The sequence below is a fragment of the Grampus griseus genome (genome assembly GCF_964374135.1).
Source record: "Grampus griseus genome assembly, chromosome: X".
NCBI classification, from domain to species: Eukaryota; Metazoa; Chordata; class Mammalia; order Artiodactyla; family Delphinidae; genus Grampus; species Grampus griseus.
The window spans coordinates 36,092,505-36,109,732 of record NC_138999.1 but is presented as its reverse complement, the minus strand read 5'-3'; the positions used below and the strand labels follow the sequence as shown (position 1 = coordinate 36,109,732).

Sequence of the window (17,228 nt, the reverse complement as noted above, 5' to 3'; positions counted from 1 at the left end):
CTGCTGGCAGAAATCTGCCCCACTTTCTGTGCTTGGCGGCTGGTGCCTGCTTTCCCTTTTGATTTAAGGCCGGTGCAGGGGCTTGGATTTGGAGCGTGGCATTGGAGGAACTCTTTAACGCCAACTAGCCTTAATTCCTCCTTCTTATATAACTAAATGGCAACTGAGAGGATATTTGGATTCCGCTTGCTTTTTTTTTTTTCGTTGCAGTTCGGTTATTAATTAGTGTGCAAAAAAAAAAAGTAAGTAATAAAATATCCTTGTTTATGTTCTAGTCCGCGGGTCTATGTGCTCATTAGTTTGCAGCCTGGCGTGGGGATCGGGAACGCTGGGCCCCCAGGGAGTGGGCCGGACCGAGGGTGTCAGCGTCTTCCGTTGCGGAGGCGATGGGCCAATGCAATTCGTTCCTCTTCCTCCCTCCCTCTCTCCCCCACCCCTCCTCCTCCCCTTCCTCCCTCCCTCTCTCCCCCACCCCTCCCCACACCTTCTTCCCTCCCCTTCCTCCCTCCCTCTCTCCCCCACCCCTCCCCCACCTTCCTCCCTCCCTCCCCCCTCACCACCTTCCTCCCTCCCTCCCCCCTCACCACCTTCCTCCCTTCCCCCCCACCCTCCCTCGCCTCCCCGCGGGTTCTGGGCGTCCTTGCAAGGCAAGCGCTTCCTGAGAGGGTGGCTTGGAGGCCAGCGCAGTCATTCTTTAAGGAAGGGGGGATGGGATCAACAAGGCAGTTGAAACCCGGTTCTAGGCGGCCTCCGGTGGTGCCCCCCGCGGGGCCCAAGCCGCCCCACCTCCGCGACTGCCCGGAGCCCCGCTGCGGACTGTGCTGGCTGCCGCCACCCGGCCTTCCGTGATGCACCCCTTCACTTCGGGGTGGATCGGAGCCGGGGGATGCGGGGGCTCCCGGAGAGTGTGACTCAGAGGGGCAGAGGTCCCCCAATTCTCGAAGCCTGCGAGCCCCAGGGCGACCCTTAGCTCCAGGACAGCGCGTTTGTCCCCTTGCAAAGATGGACTGCGGGGGTGGGGGTGGGGCCGATTGGTGAAGGGGGCTTCTGGCCCCCCCCCGGAGGGCTTGGAGGGTTGTAATTCAGGCTGGCCCGCCTTTTCCAGCCCCTCTCAGCTCCATCCTCCCCTCCATCCCCAACCCCCCTCACCCCTAGCCGGCGCCCCAGCCGTCGGGCAGGTGCGGCAGGCTGTCCGGGGCAGTCTTGACCTGACGCGGCAGGAAGGAGGGAAGGAGGGCTGAGCAGCCTGGCCGGGAGGCCGCACTTCTTATCGCCCCCTCCCACCCGGGGCTGGGGAGCTGGGGGCTCCTGCCCCGCTGGAGCCGGGCCGGCTGAGGGCGCCAGCTGCCTTGGGAGCCGGTTTTGGAGGTGGGGTCAGGCCGGGCTCTTAGGCCTTGTTCACCTCATGACACACCCAGAAATTTTATATAATATCTCTAAGACATTCAGGGGAGAACTGCAGAGTATTTGGAGAGTGAAAATGTGGCCTGCTGGAAAAAAAAAAGTATTTCTGTGTATTATGTAATCATTTCTGTGTATTATGTAAAAAAATTAAGTGTGTTGAATATCAAGTATGTATATATTTTTCTAATGAAATCTTTCCAACCCTCCCTTTTATTTTTTACTTTTACTATGGAAAATTTCAAACATATACAAAAATAGATGAGTAGCTAATCCCCAGCTTCAATAATTATCAAGGTAGGGCCAATTTTGTTTCCTCTCTACACCCACCCACTTCTTCCCCCTCCTATTATATCTTTTCAATTTTTAATGATAAGTTAAGCTTGCGTTTTAATTAGCCTTTGCTGTGTAACAAGCCACCCCGAGGAATTATGGCTGAAAACAACAATATTTTGATTTGTCATGATTTGGTTGGCTGGGTACTTCCTCTTGCCAGTTTTGCCTGGACTCACTCAAGAGGGAGGATCAGCTGGGCTGGAAGGTTCCAGATGGCCTGACTCACATATCTAGCTGTGGACTAGGACTCCTCAGGTCTCCTCTCCTCCATGGCTTCTCGTGTTCTAGTAGGCTAAGTGGACTTCTTTATATGGCAACCAGAACCTTCTGGGAGAATCAAGGCAGGAGCCTCAAGCTTCCTGAGCTAACTGTGGGAGTCTCAAGTCACTTCCACCCACTTCTATTGGCCAAAGCAGGTCACAAGGCCAGTCCAGAGTCTGGGATGGGAGAGTAGAGAAATAGACACACCCTCAGATGGGAGGAACAAAGTGCAGTGACGCATTGCAAAGTGAATGCTAGCATGTGAGGGATTGGTGGTCTTTAACCAATCTAGTACACAGTTAGCTTTTATCAACATAACTTTTTACACGAGCTTTTATGCTTGCAATGGCCACACACAATTCCTGATCTAGACTTTTTAATGATAAACAAAATGCTTGATAGTCACCATCAAGGAGAAACTTTGTTAGTACAGGTAAGCAATTGACATTTTTTTATCATCCATTTAAAGTTGTACAACAATTGAAATTATATTTAAAGAATCTGGCAGCTCTTCCTTTAGGGGGCAGATGAAAATTTGATATTTCTCATGGTAATGCAAATGAATGTTTGACTCCAGACATCTCTCCCTATAGACAGTTGAAAATGAAGATGAAGGTCTTATCTGAAGGAGGCATGTGTATTATGAGAGCAGTAGACCTGCAGTTGGCATGGACGCCATAAAATTACACATCAGCCACAAAAGGATAAAGGTGTGTGATACATGTGGAGATGGGGTTTCAGGGCACGCTGCGGGGACCCTGCTCTGCCAGCCTCATATTACACTGCCAAGGCTCGGTCCATGACAACCTCTGGTGGGGCAAGAACAGGCATGGCAATGAACTCCAAGTTAGGGGCTCCAATTAGATGTTGTTGTTGTTTTTTTAATTGAGGTATGGTTGATTTACAATGTTGTGTTAGTTTCTGCTGTAAAGTAATTCAGTTCTTTTCCATTATGGTTTATTACAGGATATTGAATATAGTTCCCTGTGATCCAATTAGTTTTTGAACAAGCCAAAGGAAAGGCTCTTCAGAGTTGTAGTTACTCTTAGCAGAACTGTCATAGTACTGAAGATTCTTCTTTTATGGAAGATGATGGATTTTGCCTTAACTTTCTTGTCCTTAATATCCACCTTGTTGCCACACAACATAATGAGGTTGTTTTCACATACTTGTACCAGATCTCTATGCCAGTTAGGCACATTCCTGTAAGCTCTCGATGTTACGTCAAACATTAAAATTCTACGTTGGGTTTGGATGTAATAGCCATCTCTCCATCCACCAAATTTCTCCCGACCAGCTCAATATATCCCATACATTGACCTTAATAGGTCCTCTGCTGGTGTGGAACACAAAGGAATGGACCTCAACCTCAAACATGGCTACGTTCTTCTCCAGTCACCAGTCAGTGACGTTTCATGAATGTAGTTTTTCCATCACCAACCAATACAAGTTTGAACGGAGCTTGTGATTCTCCTTGGGCAGCCATCATGTTTCTTCCAGAAGCATCTCCATGCTGAGGGTGCTATGACCATTATTCTTGCATTTACTATTAACATGTTAGCATGCCCCATCTGTGTACCGCCTTTGTAAAATTAGGCAACAGTCTTCAAGACTACTCTCACTTCTGACACCAACTGCAGAGTTCAGGGGTCCCCAAGATCACCCTCAGGTCTGATTATTTGCTAGAAAGACTCACAGAACTCACTGAATGCTTTTATACTCATGGTTACAGTTTATCACTGTGAAAGGATACGGATTGAAATCAGTCAAGGGAAGAGACACAGGGGGGCAGGGTCCGGAGAGGTCCAAACACGGAGCTTCCATTTGTCCTCTCCCAGTGGCGTCATGAATAGTGCTAACTCCTCCCAGCAACTATGCTGTGACAATATGCGTGGAGTATTGCCAACCAAGGAAACTCACTTGAGCCTTGGCGTACAGACTTTTTACTGGAGCTTAGTCGTGTAGACATGGTTGGTGGTCCACGCTCTGAAGGCTGAGCTGATACCGTGTGACCCAAAGCCCCTACTGTAAATCAAGTTGTTCTCCTATCTGGCGTGGCCTAAGGCCCCCAGGTAAACAAAGATACTCTTATCAGGCAAGACATTCTAAGGGTTTAGAGATCACCTTCCAGGAACCAAGGCAAAGGCCAGGCCTTTCTTTGGGCAAGGTTCATTCTTCACTGCACACCCTCATTCTGCTTTTTCTCTCTCTTCCTTTCTCCACATCTTTTCCCTTCCACCTCTCCTCTGTCCTAGGCTGGGAGGTCACGCTGTTATCATAGGGAGTTTGAAGGTCAATGAAAGGGATGTGACACCTCAGTAGTTCCCTCCCCAGTTCTCCACAGCTTTGTGTCCAGGGTGCTGTGTGGCAGAGGCCAGCCATGTTGCTGTCTGCCAGGAGAGCCCTGGGAGATGGCAGGTGGGTGTGGAGAGGGCAGTGGGTCTGGGCAGCTGGTTGAGCTCTTGATCCCCCACGACCTGGTCATCTGGGGCATGTTCAAGGCGTCATGTCTGCTCCCTGGAGTGTGAGGGAACTGACACCAAAGGGACAGAGAGAGGTGCCTGGGCAGGTCTGTGCTAAGTTGCCTGTGGCACTGATCACCACTCCCAAGTTCAAGCTGAACCCTGAACTTCAGGCAGAGGAAGACCTTCCACCACCACACCCTAGGAGACCAGGCATCTTGGAGATTACATGTGATTCTGGGAAGGATAGCTATGCCCAGAATGTGGGACACCAGTGGATGATGAAGACTTTGGAGTCCCAGAAACCTACCTGTTCCTAAGAGTAGGCGGTGACAGATTGTTTGCAAAAATGGCCACGATTCCACTTATGTGAGATATCGAGAATAGTCAAATTCATAGAGACAGAAAGGAGAATAGAGGCTACCAGGGGCTGGGGAAGGGGGAAAAGGGCAATTATTGTTCAGTGGGTCCAGAGTTTCAGTTTGGGATGATGAAAAAGTTCTGGGGTTGACAGCACCTCATGCTGGCAAGGCGGCACAACAGGAATGCTCATTCATCGCCTGTGGGAATGCAGAATGGTTCAGCCACTTTGGAAAATCATTTGGCGTTTTCTTAGAAAACTAAACATACACTTACCATACGATCCACTACTTGTGCTTCTTGGTATTCACCCAAAGGAGTTGAAAACTTATTTCCGCACAAAAACATGCATATAGATGTTTATAGCCACTTTATTCATAACTGCCAAAGCTTGGAAGCGACGAAGATGTCCTTCAGTAGGTGAGTGGATAAACTGTGGTCCATCCAGACAATGGAATATGATTCAATGCTAAAAAGCAGTGAGCTATCCAGCCATGAAAAGACATGGCGGAACCTTAAGTGCATATTACTAAGTGACAGAAGCCCATCAGAAAAGGCTGCAAACTGTATGATTCCAACTATATGACATCTGGAAAAGGCAAAACTACAGAGACACTAAAAAGATCAGGGGTTGCCAGGGGCTGGGGAGAGGGAGGCAGGAAAAGGAGGAGCACAGAGGGTTTTTGAGTCACTGAAAAGAAATGGTCTTGTACTAACTGTAGAAATACTAAATGAGGGCTTCCCTGGTGGCGCAGTGGTTGAGAGTCCGCCTGCCGATGCAGGGGACGCGGGTTCGTGCCCCGGTCCAGGAAGATCCCACATGCCGCGGAGCTGCTGGGCCCGTGAGCCATGGTCGCTGAGCCTGCACATCCGGAGCCTGTGCTCTGCAACGGGAGAGGCCACAACAGTGAGAGGCTCGCGTACTGCCAAAAAAAAAAAAAAGAAATACTAAATGAATGAAAGGTAGGATTTTTGAAAAAGTCTATTAAAAAACAGTGCCAGAAATGGATGGTGGTGAGGGTTGTACAACAATGTGAATGTATTCTTTTTCTCTTGGCTGTGCCGAGCGGCATGTGAGGTCTTAGTTCCCTGACCAGGGATCAAACCCATGCCCCCTGCAGTGGAAGCGCCGAGTCTTAACCACTAGACCCCCGGGGAAGTCCCACAATGTGAATGTATTTAATGCCACTGAACTGTACACCTGGTTAAAATGGTCAATTTTATGCGTGGATAAAGTTTCTTTCTAGACTTTCTCTGATCTATTCCACTGGTTTCTCTTCTATTCACGTACGAGTACTACACTGTTTTCATTCTAGAGGCTTTATAGTATTTTTAATATCTGTTGGAAAAAATTATGAAATTTATGCCAACAAATTTGACAACTTAGGTGAAATGGAAAAAGTCCTTGAAAGACATAAACTATCAAAGCTCAATTAAGAAGAAAGAGATAACCTATTTAGCCTTATATCTATTAAAGAAATTGAATTTGTTGAAAACATTTCTACACAGAAAACTCCAGGCCCAGCTGGCTTCATGGGAGTATTCCAATAAATGTTTAAGGACAAAATGAGTCAATTCTCCACAAACTCTTCCAGGAAATTCAAGAGGAGAGACTATTTTCCAAATCATTCATGAGGTGGTCGGCATTACCCTATACCAAAATCAAACAAAAATATTATAAGAAAAGAAAACTATATACCAATGTATTTCAGGAACATTAATGCAGAAGTTCTTAACAAAATTTGTGCAAATCAAATCCAATAATACATAATAAGAAAAACACATCATATCTGAATGAGTTTTATCCTAAGAATGTCAGGCTGGTTCAATATTCAAAAATTGATCAGTGCAATTCACTATATCAATGACAAGATAAGGCATATGATCATGAATGGATAAAGAAGATGTGATATATATATATCACATCCATGTGACAACATGGATGGACCTTGAGGGTATTATGCTAAATGAAATAAGTCAGACGAAGAAAGACAGATACTGTATGATTTCACTCATATGTGGAATATAAAAAACAAAACAAAAACAAATGAACAAACCAAAGGAAACAAAAACAAACACGTAGATACAGAGGACAGAGTAGTGGCTACCTGTATGGCTCGTAGCATAACTGATGCCATCTTGGGCCCTTACAGTTCTCCCATCCTTTCACTGACTCTACCCAGGACTGTACTATGCAGTGAAGCACTTCTCTGTCATCAAGGGTTTTTGTAGTTAATAGATATTGTTTAATAATCATTAGGACCTGTTAGGCTCTATGCTCCGTTAGGCCCCAAACAATGATGAAAACCTTTTGTGACGTATTCCCAGCACCCATGTGACTAGTTACCCATTCATAAATCTTAATTTAGGAACGCATGGCCCATTTCCAAGCAACTACACCCATACCCTAGATTAACTATAAAATTGTCCCAATGGTGCCTCAGTGGTACGGAGTGCAACTACCAATGCTGCTGAAAGTCTGGTGGACTTGCTGTCCACCAGATCCAGATCCCATCCTGTGAGTAAGTTACCCTATAATAAACTGATCCATTGATTACATGGAGCTCTTGCCTTATTTTTGGTCTCAAGATGCCTTCTCAGTTTCATGGGCACTTTTCGTTCCCTCAGTCCCGCAATATTACCAGAGGGGAAGGAAGGAAGGGGAGGGCAAAATGGGTAAAGGGGATCAACTGTATGTTGATGGATGAAAACTAAATTTTTGGTGGTGAGCATGTTGTAGTGTATAAAGAAGTAGAAATATGGGAACTCCCTGGCAGTCCAGTGGTTAGGACTCCACGCTTTCACTGCCGAGGGCCCAGGTTCAATCCCTGGTCGGGGAACTAAGATCCCGCAAGCCGAAATAGAAATATAATGTTGTACACATGAAACTTACATAAACGAATGTTACCTTAATAAAAAAAATTAAAAAAAAAAAGAAAAAGTGGCCACAGTTATTATCCTCTCTGTACCTGCATCCATTTTGAACGCAGAGTAGCTGCTCCCATCAAGAGCTGAAGCCCTTGAACCCGGGCTGGTCTTGGGACTTGCTCTGACCAATTGAATACAAAACATTATTCCTGGTCCAGACCTATCTCAAGAGGCCGTGAGCATTTTTGCTGTTTCAGCATGCTCTCCTGCAACTCAGGCACCTCCCTGTGAACAAACCCAGGCTAGCCTGCTGGGATATGCAAGACCACACAGAAGAAAGACAAGCTGACCAGCAGAGGCCATCTCAGACCAGCCTATCCCCAGCCAACCTGGCAGCAGATATCACAGACGCGTGTGTGAGCCAAGTGCAGCAGTGGGGCTCAGCCCAGATCACCAGTCTGCAGGATCCAGAGCTAACTCAAGAGGTGCTGCCTTAAGGCACTAAGCTTTGTGGTTGGTTGTTTTGTAGCAACAGCTAACTGACTCAGAGTATGGCAATGGAGATAAATAAGGATTTTTTTTTGATGAGGAGCCTAACCGTCTCAGATGCTGGTTTCCCTTAAGTTGGAGAGTTTGAGGGACACCGTTTGGTAACGTAACCAAGCAGGACCCTATCGGGCCTTCCCAGGACAGACCACCCCCCAAGTCCTCCACCTGCCTCTTGTCTATAGGAAAACTTTAGCCTCCTAGGCCTTCCCTGAGTTCCAAAGAATATATTTAATCAGGGAAGTGAGAAAATGCAGAAACAAAGGAAAACAGTCAAACAAGACAAAATAATAGTTTGGCCATTAAACAAAGTCAGGACCTTTAGTTCCTCCTCGAGGGCTATAGATAATCTTCGGAGCCAAATCTTTGGAGCTGTTTTGCAGACACTGAAGCCCCCACCAGGTGGAAGAAGTTAACTGTCTGCTGCCCACAAGCACGCAGACCCCAGACATGCTGGAACCAGAAGGTTGATGTTGACTCCTGATTACCTCACCCCCAACCAATCAGAAGAATGTCCACCAGCTGATCACGTACCCAGCAACCCTCTCTCTCACCCCGTCTTTAAAAACCTTCCCCTGAAAGCCATCAGGAGTTCGGGCCTTTTGAGCATTAGGTGCGTGGACTCCTTGCTTGGGGCCCTGCAGTACACGCTGCACTTCCCTTCACCACGACCCAGTGTCAGTAGATTGGCTTTACTGCGCCGGTGAGGCGAGCCGGACCCAAGTTTGGTTCAGTAATACTAATGGTTTGGGGAAAACTTGGACGTGGCCGTTACCTTCAATAACGCTGAAGGAGACTAGGAATGCTTGGAGGTCACGTTTCCAGCCTTACCAGGTTCAAGTTTCCAGCCTTACCCGTTCTTGGACATCAGAATCCAATATGAAGGAGATGTGGGTGAGTCAGCACCTGGCTGAGGACTTTCAGTGCGGTGATGGTGGGGCATGGGAATAGGAAGGGATGGGGAGCCAGGCTGGCCCTCCAAGAAGCAGGCCCACCGGCTCCCCCATGTGCCTCCAGCATCCTTTGCAGGCAGCCCTGCAACACTCCCCCTGGCCCTCTCGCTCCCCCCACCCGCCCTCCTCCGCCCCTCCCCCGTCCCCCCTCCCCCACCCAAGGCTTGCAGGCCCACCCTGCTTCACCTGGTGGGAGGTTCATACAGGCTAAGATTAACCGTAAATGTGGAGGTTGTTACTCAGAGCTGGGTTTCACACCTTCTGGCATTCAGTGCTAGCCTAGTTTTTAATAAAAACAACACTATTTTGGTGCCGTAAACCTATTTTTCACCATCTGGCGTACCCTTATGCCTCTATGTTTCTTCTAGTACAGCCTGACAGGAAAAAACCATCGTGGGACTAGAAGCTCTCGACCAAAGAGGATATTATTGTACATTCAAATGGATAAGGCACCTCTCTGCAGGTTGTAGCTGCTTAACTCTGAGCAACAGACTTTCAAAAAATCCTCTTTCTACAAATGTCAGTAGAACAAGATGAAAGAAGTTTACCTCATGAAACATTAAGGTAAAAAATGAAAGTTTGGTGGGGTTTTTGCATAACAGATGATGACAATCTTAAAATACCCAAGAGACTAACGAGGAAGAAAACCCATCCCTTCTGTCTCAGGGAATGGTGGCAGGATGGCCCCAAGCTGTCCTCTGCAGTTTCCTTGGGGGTGACACTAAAGGAATGGAAGGCTCTGGGGGAACCAACAGCAAAAGTAGCTTAACTGAGTAAAGTCATTCTCATTGGATCAAGCTTTTAATAACTCTGTGGTAATTTTGTGATTCTCTGAATTTTCTGGAATGGAAGTCAGCTGTTGCACTTATGTTCACCAGCACCTTTTTACTGATAAAAAGAGCTGCTCCAAAGCACACACATGTCTCTAGAAAAGGGGTCTTGTGCTTCTTTTTACTTAATGAGACTATAGTTCTTGATTCTCATGTATGTGATGAGTGGGTGTGCGTGGGTGTTCGTATGATGTGGCTTCAGGTTTTGTGGGTTTTTGAAGATTATATAATCTGGGGGGACTTAAAAAACCCAGAAAATTAGGAAGACAGAATTAGGAAAGGAATGTTCTTTAGAATCAGAAAGAAAGCACAGTACATAACATTTTAAAAGCTGAGAAATACCTCAAATCTCACATAATTCAGAAAACTGACATAACGTTTTGTTAACAGCCTGACAAACCTCTATAACACTTTTTTCCCGACAATTTTTGTCTGCAGATGCTTTGCTTGCCTTTTCATATGACAACAATCTTGTAGTATCATTTTCTAGCAAGAGGATAGAAAGATAATTCATTGTGATTTTCTTTTAGCATGGTTGATGGAAATTTGGTTTTCATTATTGATACTGCAGAAAAATTTCAGCTTTGCAGTTTGTTATTAGTAATGCTGTGTACATTTTTAGGACTGCTGTCAAATTGGGGGAAACCTCTGTCAAGTTTCTTTCATATAAAAGCTGTAAATTTTCTGGGCATATCAAGGTTTCATGTTCAGAGACCCATCTTAAATACTCTGAATTGACAATACTCAGGCAACCTGACCTCAGTGTCTTGTAGAGATCTATTATGAGATTTGTGTTATTTTTGTCAATATCAGTATTTTGGTCAAGTCAGCAAGACATTTAATTTTTTTCCCAGTGTGTTCATATACTTTACTTCTTCTCATTAAGTATATTATGAATCCCCAAACCCATATATTGCCTCTTTTCGGATTTTATCTCTCTCTTTTGGTATAATCTGAAAAAAATTTTGTTACAATTTACTTCTCCATGCCAGAATCATTTCTGTTGGTTACAGATGGGCATACTTGAAAAATAATTTCATTTCATAGGGAGTTTGCAATTATATTCACTGCATTTTTTTTTCCACTGCATTATTGATGATACACTTAACAAGAGAAACTTCCGTTTTGAGCTGCTCATAAGTTTAGGCATTTGATGATTGGAAGAATTTCCCACAGATCAGCTTCCGGCTCTGTACATTTCAAACCTTGTTTCTCCTCCGCCTCCTCCCACATCCCAGCTGCTCTAGAGCTCAGTGTCATGATGCCAGGTGGGCAGTGGGATTATTCCTGGAAGTCATTCCTGCCCCAGGATGGTCAGTAATAACTATGTAAACAGATCCCATGAAGGTCACAGTGAAACGTGTCCCCAACTCAACTTCCTCTTAGGCAGCTTCTAATGCTTCAGGACCCGAGGGGAAGTGTGACAGAATCAGGGTGGGGAGAGAGCCATCTTAACCGATTACAATTCAATGCAGATCTTAAACTAATTTACAGTTCATTTCTGCAGATTGTACCAATACGTATGACCAGGTGAATCCATTTCTGAGGCCCCTGGCAAGAGTCTTCTGCAAATGAGGGGCCCTGCCGCTTAAGTTTCATCAGCTCTGTATAGGTATGAGCCTGTGAGGGGTTTTTGTTTGTTTCTTTGAATTGACAAGCGGCAGCGGAATACCAAAGGGCCGACTCCCTTTGGAAGGCTTGGATCTGCGTTTCCCCGTGACCTTGAACAGATCGTGCCCCTCTCTGTTCGCCTTGGTCCCTCACTTCCCAGCCTCCCACGCACGAAGGGCCCCCTAGCGCCCGCCCAGTCCGGGTCCCTCGCCGTGTCAGCACGCGGCCTCTAGAGGGCATCACACCCCCGTCCCGGAGCCGGGGCGGCCGCGGGACTGGGGGCTGGGTTGCCAAGGCGACGGCAGCGGCAGTCTAGCTGCTGCTGGCCAGTTTCCCAGGACTGTAGATACTTTGTGCGACAATCACGAATCGTGCTCCATGGGAAACGTCGACACCCACAGAAAAATGGTAAACCAGGCAGGGCCTTGTGCAGAACCTGCTTGGTTTTGAATGGCCGCTCGCGATGGGACAGGAGCCTCAGAGAGCTAGCTGGTTCCCTACTGATGGGCAAAGGGCCGTGACCCCTGCCGTGGCCTGGGAGGGGCCCTCCCTGCTACCAGGCCTCCCCTGGGGACTTTGCCATACCTCAGGCTCCTGAAGTGCATGGGACACTCCTTGATTTGAGGTGTCTGGGACGGGGAGGGGGTGTTCACTAAGTGATCTTAGGGTGCTTGTGACGGGCGGGACCACCAGCTAGAGAATAAGGCTCAGGGCCTCCCAGGCTGCTGCTCTTCCAGCTCCAGTCCTGGAAGGGCCTGTGTTGGTGACACTACCCTGGGCTGGGTGGCAGGATCTGATGGGGTCCGCAGAGCCCACTGGTCCCTGACCAATGCCAATCACCCTCTAAGGGGGCCACAGGGCAGGATGGGCTCCTCTCCTGCTGCATGGCCTGACCTCCAAATGGGGGCTCTGTGGACCCTATCAGATCAGCATGGGCTCGAACCCATGTCCCCTGCCTTGGTAGGTGGATTCTTTACCACTGCTCCACCAGGAAAGTCCTCCAAAAAATTTGAAAGCATACAATTCAGTAGCATTTAAAACATTCACAGCATTGTGCAACCGTCAACATTCTCTAGTTCCAGAACATTTTCATCATCTCAAAAGGAAACCCACACCCATTACCAGTCACTTCCTATTCCCCCCAGCCCCTGGCAACCAATAATCTACTCTCTGTCCCTGTGAATTTGCCTATTCTGGACATTTCACTTAGATGCAATCATACAACGTGTGGTCTTTGTGTCTGGCTTTCGCTCAGCACAATGTTTCTAAAGTTCATCCATGTTGTAGCAGGTATTTAGTACTTAATTCATTTTTATGGCCAAATAATATTCCATTGTGTTGATAGTCCGCATTTTGTGTATCCATTCAGCTGTCTATGAGCACTTGGGCTGTTTTCACATTTTGGTGATTGTGAACAGAAGCACGTGTACCTTGACGTCTGCATCTTGCTGTCATCTGTGGGCCCCTCTGAGGGCAGCTCTCTGCGAATGTTGGGCTGTGAGCAGGTCTTCCGGCATCTACCCCACCTCCCAACCCACCGCAGCCCAGGGAACCTTTGTGTAGTCTGGCGGGGGGCTTGGACTCATCAGTCACCACCTCAAACAGAGAGGGTCCACTGGAGTTATTTTGTTTCCTCTCAGGGGCTAGGCCTTTACAACTCAGACACCAGAATCTGCTCCTTTTTCTCTGTTTTCTGCTAATACATCTGTAAGGCAGAGAGCAAGACGAGCCAGGGAAAACGGAAGACACTAGAAGATGGGGGACATGAGGGAACAAAGGTGACAGTTCGAAAACATGAGCCTACCTACTTTCATTTTTACTTATTCTCTTGATGACAACTTGTACACATGATTGGAGGGTGGGACAAGGTGGGACATGGAAGCCACGGCCCAGGAAAATGCGGAGGGGAGATCGGGAGGGGCCCTCTTCCCCCTCATCAGGGCCAGTCTGCCCAGGCCCTGATATGAAGCAGGAAGGAGAGAGGCAGTGTGTGTATGTGGAGCAGGGGGGCAACCCCACTTAGACAAGCAGACCCAGGTGGTTCTTCTTTACCAAGGGAGATGGGCAAATTGTGATCGCCAGTTCTGGAAAAGGTAGCCAGTGGGCCTTGGCAGGGGAAATCTCTCCCCAAGTCCACAAAAATCCACATGCAGGGAATCCTCCATAAGCCTGTGGATCAACGAACAAACTACGTCAAGGTAGGATTTTAATGGCCTGGGATCCTTTGATCCATTGAGTCCTCTAGTTACGGAAAGGAAACCCTCTGCTCTCCTCTCTGATCCACCTGCCCTTTGCTAGAGTCTAAGTCGGCTGTTCCCGTGAACACAAGCAGCCCCACCCAACTCACCGCATTTGGGATTCAGTATTTACTGAGATGAAAAGATTTTTTTTTGATAAATTTATTTATTTATTTAGGCTGCATTGGGTCTTCTTTGCTGCGTGCGGGCTTTCTCTACTTGTGGTGAGCGGGGGCTATTCTTTGTTGTAGGTTGCAGAGCACAGGCTCTAGGCGTGCGGGCTTCAGTAGTTGTGGCTCACGGGCTTAGTTGCTCTGCGGCATGTGGGATCTTCCCGGACCAGGGCTCGAACCCGTGTCCCCTGCATTGGCAGGCGGATTCTCAACCACTGCGCCACCAGGGAAGTCCCTCACTTCTTTTTTTTTTTTTTTTTTTTTTTGCGGTACGCGGGCCTCTCACTGTTGTGGCCTCTCCCGTTGCGGAGCACAGGCTCTGGACGCGCAGGCTCAGCGGCCATGGCTCACGGGCCCAGCCGCTCCGCGGCATGTGGGATCTTCCCGGACCGGGGCACGAACCCGTGTCCCCTGCATCGGCAGGCGGACTCTCAACCACTGCGCCACCAGGGAAGCCCTTCTTTTATTTATTTATTTATTTATTTTATTTTAAAGGGGACCAACATTGGTTTCCCAAGTTTGTTTTGTTTTTTTCTTCTTTAGATCCTTTTTTTTTAAAAAAAATTGAAGTACAGTTGATTTATGATGTTGTGTTAGTTTCTGGTGTACAGCAAAGTGATTCAGTTATATATACATATATATGTATTTCTTTTTCAGATTCTTTTCCATTATAGTTTATTATAAGATATTGAATATAGTTCCCTGTGCTATACAGTAGGACCTTGTTGTTTATCTATTTTATCAATATATATAGTAGTGTGTATATATTAATCCCAAACTCCTAATTTATCCCTCCCTCCTCCCCCTTCCCCCTTTGGTAACCATAAGTTTGTTTTCTCTGACTGTGGGTCTGTTTCTGTTTTGTAAATAAGTTCACTTGTATTATTTTTTAGATTCCACATATAAGTGATATATTTGTCTTACTTCACTTAGTATGATAATCTCTAGGTCCACCCATGTTTCTGCAAATGGCATTATTTCGTTCTTTCTTATGGCTGAATAGTCCATTGTATATATGTACCACATCTTCTTTACCCATTCATCTGTTGATGGACATTCAGGTTATTTCCATGTCTTGGCTATTGTAAATAGTGCTGGTATGAACATGGGTGCGTGTATTTTTTGAATTAGAGTTTTCTCCAGGTATTTGCCCAGGAGTGGGATTGCTGGATCATATGGTAAATCTATTTTTAGTTTTTTAAGGAACCTCCCTACTGTTTTCCATAGTGCCTGCACCAATTTACATTCCCACCAACAGTGTAGGAGGATTCCCTTTTCTCCATGCCCCCTCCAGCATTTATTTTTTGTAGACCTTTTTTTTAATATTTATGTATTTATTTGGTTGCCCTGGGTCTTAGTTATGGCACGTGGGCTCCTTAGTTGCAGCAGGCAGGCTCCTTAGTTGTGGCATGCGAACTCTTAGTTGCAGCATGCATGTGGGATCTAGTTCCCTGACCAGGGATCGAACCCGGGCCCCCTGCATTGGGAGCGCAGAGTCTTATCCACTGCACCACCAGGGAAGTCCCTGTAGACTTTTTTTTTTTTATCTAACTAAAATGATGAACTGTTTTTTATCTTTTTTTTATTTGGAGTATAATTGCTTTACAATGTTGTGTTAGTTTCTGCTGTACAATGAAGTGAATCAGCTATATGTATACCTATACCCCCTCCCTCTTGGAAAGCCCTCCCACCCATCTAGGTCACACAGAGCACTGAGCTGAGCTCCCTGTGCTATACAGCAGGTTCCCACTAGCTATCTATTTTACACATGGTAGTATATTTATGTCAAACCTAATCTCCCTATTCGTCCCACACTCCCCTTCCCCCACTGTGTCCACATGTCCGTTCTCTACATCTACGTCTCTATTCCTGCCCTGCAAATAGGTTCATCTGTACCATTATTCTAGGTTCCACATATATGCGTTAATATACGATATTTGTTTTTCTCTTTCTGACTTACTTCAGTCTGTATGACAGACTCAACAAATGACCCAATTTTGTTCCTTTTTAATGGCTGAGTAATATTCCATTGTATATATGTACCACATCTTCTTTATCCATTCATCTGTTGTTGAACATTTAGGTTGTTTCCATGTTCTGGCTATTGTAAATAGTGCTGCAATGAACACTGGGGTACATGTGTCCTTCTGAATTATGGTTTTCTTTGGGTATACTCCCAGTAGTGGGATTGCTGGGTCATATGGGAGCTCTATTTTTAGCTTTTTAAGGAACCTCCATACTGTTCTCCGGAGTGGCTGTACCAATTTATATTCCCACCAACAGTGTAGGAGGGTCCCCTTTTCTCCACACCCTCTCCAGCATTTATTGTTTGTAGATGTTTTGATGATGGCCATTCTGACTGGTGTGAGGTGATACCTCATTGTAGTTTTGATTTGCATTTCTCTAATAGTGATGTTGAGCATCTTTTCATGTGCCTCTTGGCCATCTGTATGTCTTCTTTGGTGAGATGTCTATTTAGGTCTTCCTCCCAGTTTTTAATTGGGTTGTTTGTTTTTTTGATATTGAGCTCCATGAGCTGTTTGCATATTTTGGAGATTAATCCTTTGTCCGTTGCTTTGTTTGCAAATATTTTCTCCCATTCTGAGGGTTGCATTTTCGTCTTGTTTATGGATTCCTTTGCTGTGCAAAAGCTTTTAAGTTTAATTAGGTCCCATTTGTTTATTTTTGTTTTTATTTTCATTATTCTAGGATGTGGGTCAAAAAAGATCTTGCTGTGGTTTATGTCAAAGAGTGTTTTTCCTATGTTTTCCTCTAAGAGTTTTATAGTATCCGGTCTTACATTTAGGTCTTTTTTTTTTTTTTTTTAACATCTTTATTGGGGTATAATTGCTTTACAATGGTGTGTTAGTTTCTGCTTTATAACAAAGTGAATCAGTTATACATATACATATGTTCCCATATCTCTTCCCTCTTGCGTCTCCCTCCCTCCCACCCTCCCTATCCTACCCCTCCAGGCTGTCACAAAGCACCGAGCCAATATCCCTGTGCCATGCGGCTGCTTCCCACTAGCTATCTACCTTACTACGTTTGTTAGTGTGTATATGTCCATGACTCTCTCTCGCCCTGTCATAGCTCACCCTTCCCCCTCCCCATAACCTCAAGTCCGTTCTCTAGTAGGTCTGTGTCTTTATTCCTGCCTTACCCCTAGGTTCTTCATGACATTTTTTTT

The 17,228-nt window shown here is 46.2% G+C and overlaps 1 pseudogene across 1 annotated transcript; it reads right to left on the bottom strand.

Moving 5' to 3' along the window:
• Positions 1–739: 739 nt before the first annotated feature.
• LOC309840025 (GTP-binding nuclear protein Ran-like) lies at positions 740–3,484 on the bottom strand (annotated as a pseudogene). Its single transcript has 3 exons — positions 2,988–3,484; positions 2,780–2,852; positions 740–1,007 (listed from the first exon to the last, which is right to left on the bottom strand). The product of its transcript is annotated as a GTP-binding nuclear protein Ran-like (transcript).
• Positions 3,485–17,228: the final 13,744 nt, after the last annotated feature.